The sequence below is a fragment of the Camelus dromedarius genome, chromosome 15 (genome assembly GCF_036321535.1).
Source record: "Camelus dromedarius isolate mCamDro1 chromosome 15, mCamDro1.pat, whole genome shotgun sequence".
NCBI lineage: Eukaryota > Metazoa > Chordata > Mammalia > Artiodactyla > Camelidae > Camelus > Camelus dromedarius.
Genome location: NC_087450.1, coordinates 46963672 through 46974421, shown reverse-complemented (window position 1 = coordinate 46974421; position 10750 = coordinate 46963672).

Genomic DNA, 10750 nt, shown 5'->3' with positions numbered 1-10750 from the left:
GAATGCATATTGATGGTTTTTGAGCCAGTGAGAGTAAATGAGATGACTTGGGGAGAAAATCAGACCTTTGAGGGTATATGCTATGTATGGTGTGTGTGTGTGAGAGTGAGAGAGAGGAAATGTGGCAAACTGTTAACAATTTTTCTGTTTAGGAGAAGGATATGTGAGAGTTCTTGTACTATTCTTTCAGCTTTTGTTTGTTTGTTTGTTTGTAGATTTAAAGACTATGAGGAAGAATGAAAAGAAGGAGAAGCTGGAAAAGGAGAAGAACTAATGTAAGCTTGACCCAAGACAGTAGTGATAGGTTTGGGGAGGAAGGTTGGAGCCAAGAGAATTACAGAAATGCTGGGAATCTGTCCCAGTCACCTGGAGTGAAGTTTGGGAAAGAGGCCCAGTCAGGATTTCCAGTCCTGGTCAAAGATTACGTGATATCCTTTCACAATGTGACCAGCGGTGACAATCACAGTAACGATAGCGCTTAAATCACCACACTGGGAGGCAGAGAGCCCTGACCAGGATTCAGGATGCTGGAGTTCTAATCCAGCTCTCCCACCAAGCGGCTCAGAGGGAATGTGCTTAGCTCTTCTGTTGCTCTTCTCTGACAATGAGGAGATTGGCCCCGATGTCCTCTGAGGTCCTGTTTAACCTCGTACATGTGCATAGTACAGCCACTCTTCCTTATTGATGCTACTCAGAGCCATCCGAGCTAAGCATTCATGAGGTTTTGTAACCTCAGCCATTTCATTCTCTCAGTCCTGATTTATTTCTCCAGCCCTATGTGGCCACCCTCTCTTGAGAGCCTGTCCCTGACCCGACATGGTCCTCACTGAGCACTGCTCCTTAAGTGGAGCTATAATAGTCTCCACTCCTGACCTGTCTACCCCTTGACTTCACAGCACGGCTTCTTCCCAGACACTTGGATACTGTTTTCTATTAATAACTCTTCTGATTTTCTCTTTGTGATGGAGCTAACACACACTTATGGTAGAAATGTGGAAATTTGAGAAATTATATAGAAGAAAATTTAAATTACTCACAATTCCACCATTTTACTGGTAGCCACTATTAAAATTTGTTCTGAATGGATATGATTGTGTATGTTGCACAGCTAATCTCTTACACACACATAACTTTTAAAATAGAGATACTGGGGATTGAACCCAGGACCTTGGGCATGCTAAGCACATGCTCTACCACTGAGCTATACCTCCATCCATCCCGATACACATTATTTTGTATTCTGATTTTTAAAAGTTAATAACATATCTTGACCACTCTCTCATAGGGGAATGGGACAGACTGCCATCTCTAATTTCTTTTATCATAATTTTACAAGCTTGGGATGTCATTTTGGAACCTCATTTTTTTTTAAATGGAGGTACTGGGGATTGAACCCAGGACCTCGTGCTTGCTAAGCATGTGCTCTGCCACTGAGCTATACCCTTCCCTCAGAACCTCATTTTTAACAGATCTCAATATAATGAAACACATTATGTATTTGAGAAATGTAATGTTAAAATTGAATATTTAAATATGTTTCTTTATCATTATATGATGATATAATTATCTCCTCATATAAATAAAAGACTGTTTTCATACAAAATGTTTTCCCAATGATTTGGCAACTTTGCTCATTTCTTCTGGTTCTGATGTAAGGCTGGCCTAGGACATCATCAATACTACTGGAGAAATACCAGGATAGGGAAAGGACAAGAGGAAGAAATAGATTTAGAATTTCTCAGTTTATGATACTATATCTTTAATGGCAGATCCATAGAACCACTTCTGGGTGGTGCTGGTGGAGTTTGTAAGGGGTGTATGTGTGTGTGTGTGTGGAGTGGGCAATAAAGGATAGCCAAGTGGGAGGAGTAAGGAAATGAATTAAATATGATAGGTGTGGAGGCACATATGGTAACTACTTTGGAGATTCCTTTTCTTCCTTTCTTACTAACGCCAAATAGTGAAGTCTAATTTTAATGCTGTATGTGTGTGTGTGTGTGTGTGTGTGTATGAGAGAGGGGTGGGGGAGTCATACAAGGGGGGATGCATTCTAGAATCTTAAAAAAAAACAGAATTAATCATAAACATTTTCTAATGTCATTAAATTAATTAAATTTAAAACATCATACCAGTTGACAGATGGATAGTCTTTAATGTCTCCAAGGAAGTACCTGAATCATTCACCCATTCAAGCATCTAATATTTTGATCCAAGATGTTCAAACCACTTAATTCATCCTTATGACACCCCTGGGAAGCAAGGAAAGAGAAGAAATTACTCTCCACCCCCTCTTTTATAAGATAAATGTCTATATACACTTTTTATTATGCACTTATCTTTGCAGAAAAGGAAACCCCATAAACCAAGAACATCACTCTGAAATCACTTCTAACCCTTGTTAGAATGTGCACATTCACTTGAAATTGCTGCCTGCATACTCCCTGCTTCCTGCACTTTTTCCAGATATAATACTTTGATGCCCATCACACTTACTATTTCTAATGGCTATATAATATTCCATTTTATTGCCATGCCATCATTTATTCAACCATATCTTTATTGTGAGAGCTTTAGGGGTTGTTTCTAAATTATTTTAAGCATAATAAGTGATACTATGAATGCATCATTGTGCAAATAATTTTTTTTCCTTTTGGATTCTTGAGTTTCATTGATCCTGACTTTTATTTTCACCTTTGCTAGACTTGTAAGTATATAATAGAACCTCTAAGCTGTTTGATTTGTATTCACCTAATTTCTATCAATAGTTTAGAATTCGATAGTTTATCTAATATCTAACGATGGTTTCTATCTATTTTCCTGTGTATAAAATTGTCTATTCTTTTCCTTTTCTACTCTGACCAATCATCAAGTAGAAGCTAAGAATTAGCCATATACATTTTTATTAAATCTAGGGGTTTTTTAAGGAATGTGAGCTTCTGCAAATCACATTTGTCATGAATCATTTTCACATTCTGTGGTCTTTCTTTGTTAAACTTTGTTCAGTTACATTATTTTATATGACGTATTTTTAGATGTTAAAAAGAGACTGTAAAACAATTTACTTATGGACTCTTTCCCAGTGATTTCTATTGCCCTTGGAAATCTCCATGTCACCCCAGCAATTCTGAACACCTGAATCCTGTGGTCTTAGAGGAGAAAAAAAGTATTGGCTCAAGGTTGAAGTGGGACCTGGGACATCCCAGGAACACGGCCTTCTCCGTGAGAAACGTGGCTGAGAGCTGGGCTGTCAGTCCCCAGGGATGTTGTTACCAGCACTCTGCTTTTCCATTTCCCTCTTTGTTCCAAAATAGTCATCGTGGTATCTCAGAACTAAATCTCTGGCTGTCCTTTAAACCGTGTAGTTAGGGGCCGGAACTGGTTATTCCCAGAGCTGCCTGTGGGTCACAGGGAGAAAGGAGCAAGGACAGCGTGTTTCCTCGACTCAGCATGCTTGCTCCAGGCCACTGCGATGACACAGCTGTCTCCTGTTATCCTGAGCCTGAATCAGGTGTCGCACATTTCCCCGGCTTGAGGCCAGAGGTGTGAGACAGATCCTGGCCCTCTGAGTGTGACTCTGTGTGTGTGTTGCTGTCTCTCTATGTTCTCTGTTGTGTGTTACACTTGCAGAGCAGCCCCTCTCACACATTCCTTGATGGAATATGAGGTTCTGATGTTTGCATGAAAGCTTTGTCCCAGCAGCAGCGGGGAGGGAGTGTGTTCAAATACGAACGTCATTCGAGTCTCAGTCATCCTGCTCAGCCAAGCTCGGTCCGAGCACAGTAGGTTATCGCTACTGGAACGGAGCTCTAATTCTGCTGAGGTGTCAACAACACAAGCTGGGATGAGAACTCACAGTGATGCTGGAAAGGCTGGGAGACACGCCAGGCTTGAGAATGGAAGTGGCTGGGGGGCGGGGCGAAGAGGAGTGTGGGAACTATCAGATGATTGTTTACTCTGCGTTTCAAAGGAGGCATGCTCTCAAACCTTAAGATAAAATGATAAATGTTTAAATAAAATAAGAAAGAAAATGCTATTAAGAGCTCTGAAACTCATGTTAACCGTCTGAATTAGAAGGCTGCAAAAGCCAGTATTGAAGAGATGGTAAAGGTGTTCACACATAAGCAGAGCGAGAAATTTCAAGAACAAGACAAGGGAAGACAAAACTTGGGGCAAGCACAGAGTAGAGAAAGAGTCCAAGAGCCAGGGTAAAGGGAGGGGCAGGACATGGCTGTTACCGGCGGGACTGACCCTAGGCAAGGTGGGGCACCCAAGCCATTTTGCAGCCTGGCTCCGCACCAAGAGCTCTCTAAATACAATATCACTATTTGTTTAATATTTTTTACTGACTTTTTTGTTTAATATTTTAAACTATCTTTCTAAAACTCAAGCATCTAGTTTCATCTCAAACAACAGTATCTGGGAAATCACAGATTTGATTTGCTAGTTATATATTTTTTGAATACATATTAAAATAAACACACCATTAGTAAAAGGATGTATATATCTGTGAAGGGCCTGAAATAATCTCAAGAATTGATCAATGCTATGCACACCATTCTATAGAAACTCCATCCTCTCTTCACCCCACAGCCCATGACTTAGCCATCATCATCTCTTACTGGAATTATCTGAGCAGCTCCCCTTGCCTGGAAAACTCTCTCCCTCTCCATCCTTTTCTGTGGGGAAAGTCTTGACTCACTCTTCAAATCTCAACTTGGCCTTCACGTCCCAGGGAAGGCACCCCACCCCAAACTCCTACCCCACCAGACTGGGGAAGGTTTCCCTACCGTGTGATTCCATAGTTACCCCTCTTTCCTTATTCATCAGCTACACTTGCTACTATCACTTATTCTCTTTTGTCCTGAATTGGAGGCAAACTCTGCTGGGCAAAGAAATGTTAGCCATTTTCATCATTCTGTTATCAGGGCCTACACCACTGTGAAGTACAATGTAGCACTGAATAAATAGTTGTTGAATGAATCAATTCTACTGTCTAGCACCCATGGGCAATTCTCCCTTTTATCAAAATCTTTTCTCAGCTGACTTTCAATTTGTATAATATTTAGACATTTAGATTTAGATATAAAAGAGCTATAAAAGCAAGTGTGTAACAGGCCTGTTTGTATGTTCCAACTAGCCAGAGAGATATTTCTCTGCAGGGGATCTGCTCAGAGTCCCTCAGATCACACTTATGTGGCAGGATCACCTGTTTTGCTTCACAAAATAGAGAAGCAGTGAGTGGGGTGGTTGACAGCTGTCTCTGGGGTTGGACTACTGGGTTTCAGTCCCACTTTCCAGCTGTTTAAACTTGAGCAATTTATTTAACTTCCCATGGCTCAATTTCCCCATCTGTAAAATAAGTATAAAATTATGCCTACTTCATAGGTTTTGAAATGTTTTCAGTATGGTGCCTGGTACATAGTAAGCACTCAGTAATATTATCATAATAGCTTCTAGATGACTTTCTCTACATACACTCCAGTTAGTTAATAGCTCTTTTAAAGTGTAACCAGTTCAAAATTAAGCCCAAAACTCCATTTAGCCTGACTAGGGCAAAAGGTACGAGGGGCTAGCACCATCCAAGATCTAGATATTTTATTTATTTTAATACATTCTAAGATTACACTGTTTTTGTTTTTTAGCAGCCATATCATACTGTTGAATTATATTGACCTTGCATTTAATAAAACCTTCAGACCTTTTCATGTGAATTTCTGTCCAAGTAACATTTACCCTTCCTGTCTCTGGGCAATTGATTGTGTTTTTTTAAACAAATACAGAACTTTTAAATTGTTCCTATTAGTTTTAATTTTGTTGGTTTGAACCCAGTGTTTAGCTCATTCTGAAATTTGAAGACATTCTACCATATTTGTTATCATTCTTAGATCTATGTCATCTGTAACTCTGTTAAATATGTCTTTTAATGTTATATTTAAATCATCCATTAAGTTTTTAAAAAACAAAAGCCAAAATCAACATAAAGTAATATGTAACTTTAGTAAAGTCTCTGTAAATCAACACGAGTGGACCAGTATCAGTCTTCATATGTAATCCTTTCAGCCTACAAGTTTCTATCTTGTCTATAATCATTCTATAAAGACGTCAAAAGTTACCACTTCTTAATAAAGATGTCTGCAAAAATTGGGCTCTCAGGATGTTTGTTGAGGCACTGTTTGTGAAAGCAAAAAATAGAAAATAAGCTTAATGTCCAATAAGAGGTAACTGATTAATACATTTTTGTACATTTGATGGACTATTTTTTGTCATTGCCAAAAAAAAAAAAAAAAAAAAAAGAATCCTGCAGATCATGGCTTCCAAAAATATTTTTAGCCATAGATACTATAGAAATTTGGTAGGTCTTGCTCCCTAGTTTTTATTCCCTCTTCTGATGATATCACACTGACTTTCTTGAGAAGAAAATTTCCCTTTCCCACTGCTGATTTTAGTGAAACCATCTAACAAAATATCTCTGCTTCCTTAGCCAGAGTGTGTACACCTGGCCCAACCTAGGACAGTTGGGCTGGCTCTGTTTTCTAGCACTTAAAGGACAAAGACCAGTTGGAACTGATGCATCACAGCAGTCATGCCCTGATCCAAATGGCTATTAATTCCTGCTGCCAGGAGCCCAGAGCTCCCCTGGCTCCTGCCCTCTCTGATTCTGATTTTTCACCTATGCTTTTGATTTGGTGAACTACCCACGAACTTCTCATATACTGCATTTTTGCTTAAGTTATCCAGTGTTAGTTTCTGTTGCTTACAATCAAAAACTCTAACTCTAGAGCCCATAAAAAAAAATTAAAGCCATTTAAAAAATCCCATTAAAACAAATGAAACGGAGTGCTCTTGGGCATAGGAGGTCTATCTACTTGTCTACCTCTCTAGTCTGTACCATAAACTGATAAGGCTCTACAAATACAGTGTAATGTAAGTCATCTTTCATAGATGTAAAATCTTCTCTTTTCTCTTTGCTGATATAAAATGTAAAGTTTTTTTCTGTTACCTGCACTGTCTCTATATCCTATGAGCCCTTTATACTGTTTATCTGTTTTGTGGTTTTTTTTCTCTGTCTTTCATGTTAGATGCTTTTCTTAAAGGTCTGATTGGCTGTCAGTTTACATTTAAAAAGTAACTCACTGAAACGATTATCAGAAATGTAAATGGGCAGGGCTTGTACCCAGTTCTCCTGTTTTCAATTTCTACTTGTTACATCTGAGGTTTTAGTGCCTTCCTGGGCCTTCCTGGGGTTCTGCTGCCCAAATTTTCTTGCTTTCATTGGCGTCTTCTTCTGTAGGCACTGGCGTTCAGCATTTTTGCACTGCCAAATCAGTTACCATTCATTCATTCATCTTCCATGTTCCAAACATTGGTTGTCATCTCTAGTCCTTTTATGTCCTCTCCTAATCTCTTTATCCTTGTGGGTTTTTATCTTTCTTGTTCCTTTAACATAATTTTAGTGTTTTTCAGTGGGAAGGAAGCAGAGATAATAGTTTGGGGTTATTTCACTAAAAAATTATCTACCTTTTCTATAATTACCAAGTTTTATTTTTACACTAAAAGTAAATCAAGGTATTTTTAACTTTATAAAGACACAGTACCTATAACAATCTCATGTTGTCTACCAATGGTCTACAAATCTATTAATTGATTCAAAAAGGAAGTAAAGCTTACTATGATTTGTCCTTAACAAATTCTCACTGGCTCCAACTGTTCACTTAATTACTTTCTAGGTGTTCACAGCAAGCAACCTTGTTTAACCAAGGGATTCTATTAATTGTCAATATTCACACCAAGCTGGTAATTAGCAGAACCTACTCTTTCCCTTCATACAAGGTCAACTCAATTTTAATTCCTCTCTAGTTTCTCATGAATTTTTAAAGTCTATTGATAGTTACTTTGCAATCCCTTTTCCAAGTCTTCTTAACATCTTAGGAAGAAATTTGTCTAGACATGAAGGTTTTAAATAATTAATTTGAAATAAATTTTAAATTTATTAAAGTAATTAACTTTAATAAATTATATTACCTTAGGCTATAATTCTCTCTTTGCAATGTTTGTTCTAAATCCTTTCACTTTAAAGACTATAGTAGACTTTTTCTGGGGGAGAGTGGAGTGGGACCACCTAGCATCCAAACACACCTCTCATCTGAGGGAATCCAAAAGATGTGGGAGGCAAAGCTCCACCTCCCATGGTGGAGACAAAGGGGATAGCTCTCCTTGTTCTCTACCAAAGGTATCAGCATGTGATCTAGACACAGTGAGTCAGATGCTGTCGCACAGGATTTTAAATATTGAGGAAGGAATGTGAAGATACAGAAGGTGCGAGTTTTTTTGTTGCAATAGCAGAGGAGTCTAGATTACAGAAGTGAGGATTGGGCATCCTTTGTGACACCAGGAGTGACAGCAGCAAGCAGCCACTTGTGATGGTGCCTGTGATGGTGGCCTTATTCTGCGGCATGAATTTGACTGTATTTGGATGCCCAGTCTCCCTTGGTTCCTGGCTGTGTTTTGATCTTGGGCTTTCCATTAACCCTGTGATCCTATTCCAATGAATTTCTCTTTTTCTGCTTAAGTTAGCCAGAGTTAATGTTGTTTGGACCAAAAACCTTGACTATTACAGAGAAATTGGTGCTGGCAGATTGTTGCAGGCAACAGAAACTTGGGGAAATGGATGGAAGAGGGAATCTGCTAGCTGGTTACTTAAAACCAAGAGCAGTAAATACCCTGTTAGTATAAGGGGATGATATGTCCATGACATACAGTGGTAGGAAAAATTAAATGATAGATAAAGTCTCTGATCACTGCTCATTAGAAGCAACTCTTTGCTCCTGCCAAACTACAGGAAAGTCAAAAGGCACTAAAGGGCGGCAGGGCAGTGTCACTTCTGTTGGATCTAGTCTGCTTGAACAAAATAAATGGCAAGCTCATATCCTTCTTTTCAGATCATGATACAAATTACAACATGTTCCTAAGGCTCCGTGAAAAAGAAACTTGTTTCTTACAGCCACAGGACAGAGGTTACTGAAAGCCAAGTTGTCAAGTTACAAAGTCCATTGAATTCACAGCCTCACTCAGTCTCTTAAGTGAAATTTGGGGCATTGATCAGGAAACTGTTGCACTTTGAGAACCAAAATGGGAATGTTATGAATATCTGAAGAACTCGGGGAACCCTGTAACCCTGAACCTCACTGAGCCTCCATCACCAGCCCAAACAGAATCTGCTCCTATGTCTAATGAAGCTATTATTGCTTTACATGAAGATGTACTGAAGGGAGTTACCTTGCAAAAGGAAGCCAATTATCCTTATGCTCTACTCCCTTCACTCCTCATTATCTCCAAACTTTTGACCAGAATTAGGTACCAGCATTCCTGGGGGGCCAATTATAAAGTATAACCTAGGAGTTAATGATCAGCACACATTGTGGACAAGGTGCACATACATACACCCATACACACACCAAGATGTGCTAGTTTACATGAATATGGGGAAACACACATGGGAATGGATTTCTAAGGAGGAAAAAACCCAAACTTTTAGATTCAGGCTGAATTTATCGACAAGAGTGTATTTGCTAGAAATTTGAATTTAGCATATTGGTTTGAGTAGTTGGAAGTGTTTCTAAATATTTTCTTGGTAGGTTGCCTAAAACCCAGTCACAATAGAGAATTCTAAATGAAGCTGAGATACAATGTGATATAATGTTGAGGAAGAAATTCAAAGACATTGGAAGACAGAAATATTGGAGGGCATTTATCATGTCCTTTTTCTATGTCCCCAAGGTGGCCCCAAAAATGCTCAGGAAGGAAATCTTTGAGAGTGCTTTAGTGGCTGTTCTAAGTAGGCCAGGAATGCCTGTGATATGCTACTACTGAAATGCTCCCTCCTCCCTTATGTCAATCATAGTGCACAGATCCTGGCTCAGCAGAGGCTCTATGTTGGTACTTAATTGCCAGTGGTATGGGGACATGTTTCCACCTGGGGCAGCAAGGCCAGATGATAATCAGAAACTTTTTTAAAATTGAAGTGTAGTTGATTTACAATTTAGTTTCAGGTGTACAGCAAAGTGATTCAGTTATACATATACATTTTTTTTCAGATTCTTTTGCATTATAGCTTATTACAAGAAATTGAATATAGTTCCCTGTGCTATACACTAGGTCCTTGTTGTTTACCTATTTCTCAGTTTTTTGATCATTGGTCCTCAGTACCAAAATAAATGATTAGCCACTAGGATCGCATTTGATTTTAAATATATTTAAAAAAACAAATAATTCAAAAATGTAAAAACCAAACTGCAGGTCTGCTGAAAAAACACTTGACTCAGGTCAATACAATAGAGTGACAGCCCCACATCAGACCCAAGACTCCATGAATAAAGGGAAAGACTGGGTGCTTTTGAAGAACAACACTGTAGGACCACCACGAGTCCAGACTGGTTATACTTCCTCTGCACGTTCCCAAAGGGAATGGTGGCCATTTACCAAGGTAACTTGAGAGGAAATAAAAGGATCCTTTATGGATTATTGGACACTGACTTTGAGCTAACACTAATCCTTCAGAACACTTAATACTGCCATCGCCTGCTGGTTGAAGTGTGGTTTATGGAAGCTGGGTTATAAGTGGAATTTTGGCCAGAACCTACTTCACAGCAGACTCTAGAATCCATGAGGAATCCCACAGTTTGTTGTGTTTTTTTTTTTTTCAGTTCTTGAGTATAGAGTGGGACTAGACATTCTCAGAGATTGGCATAAT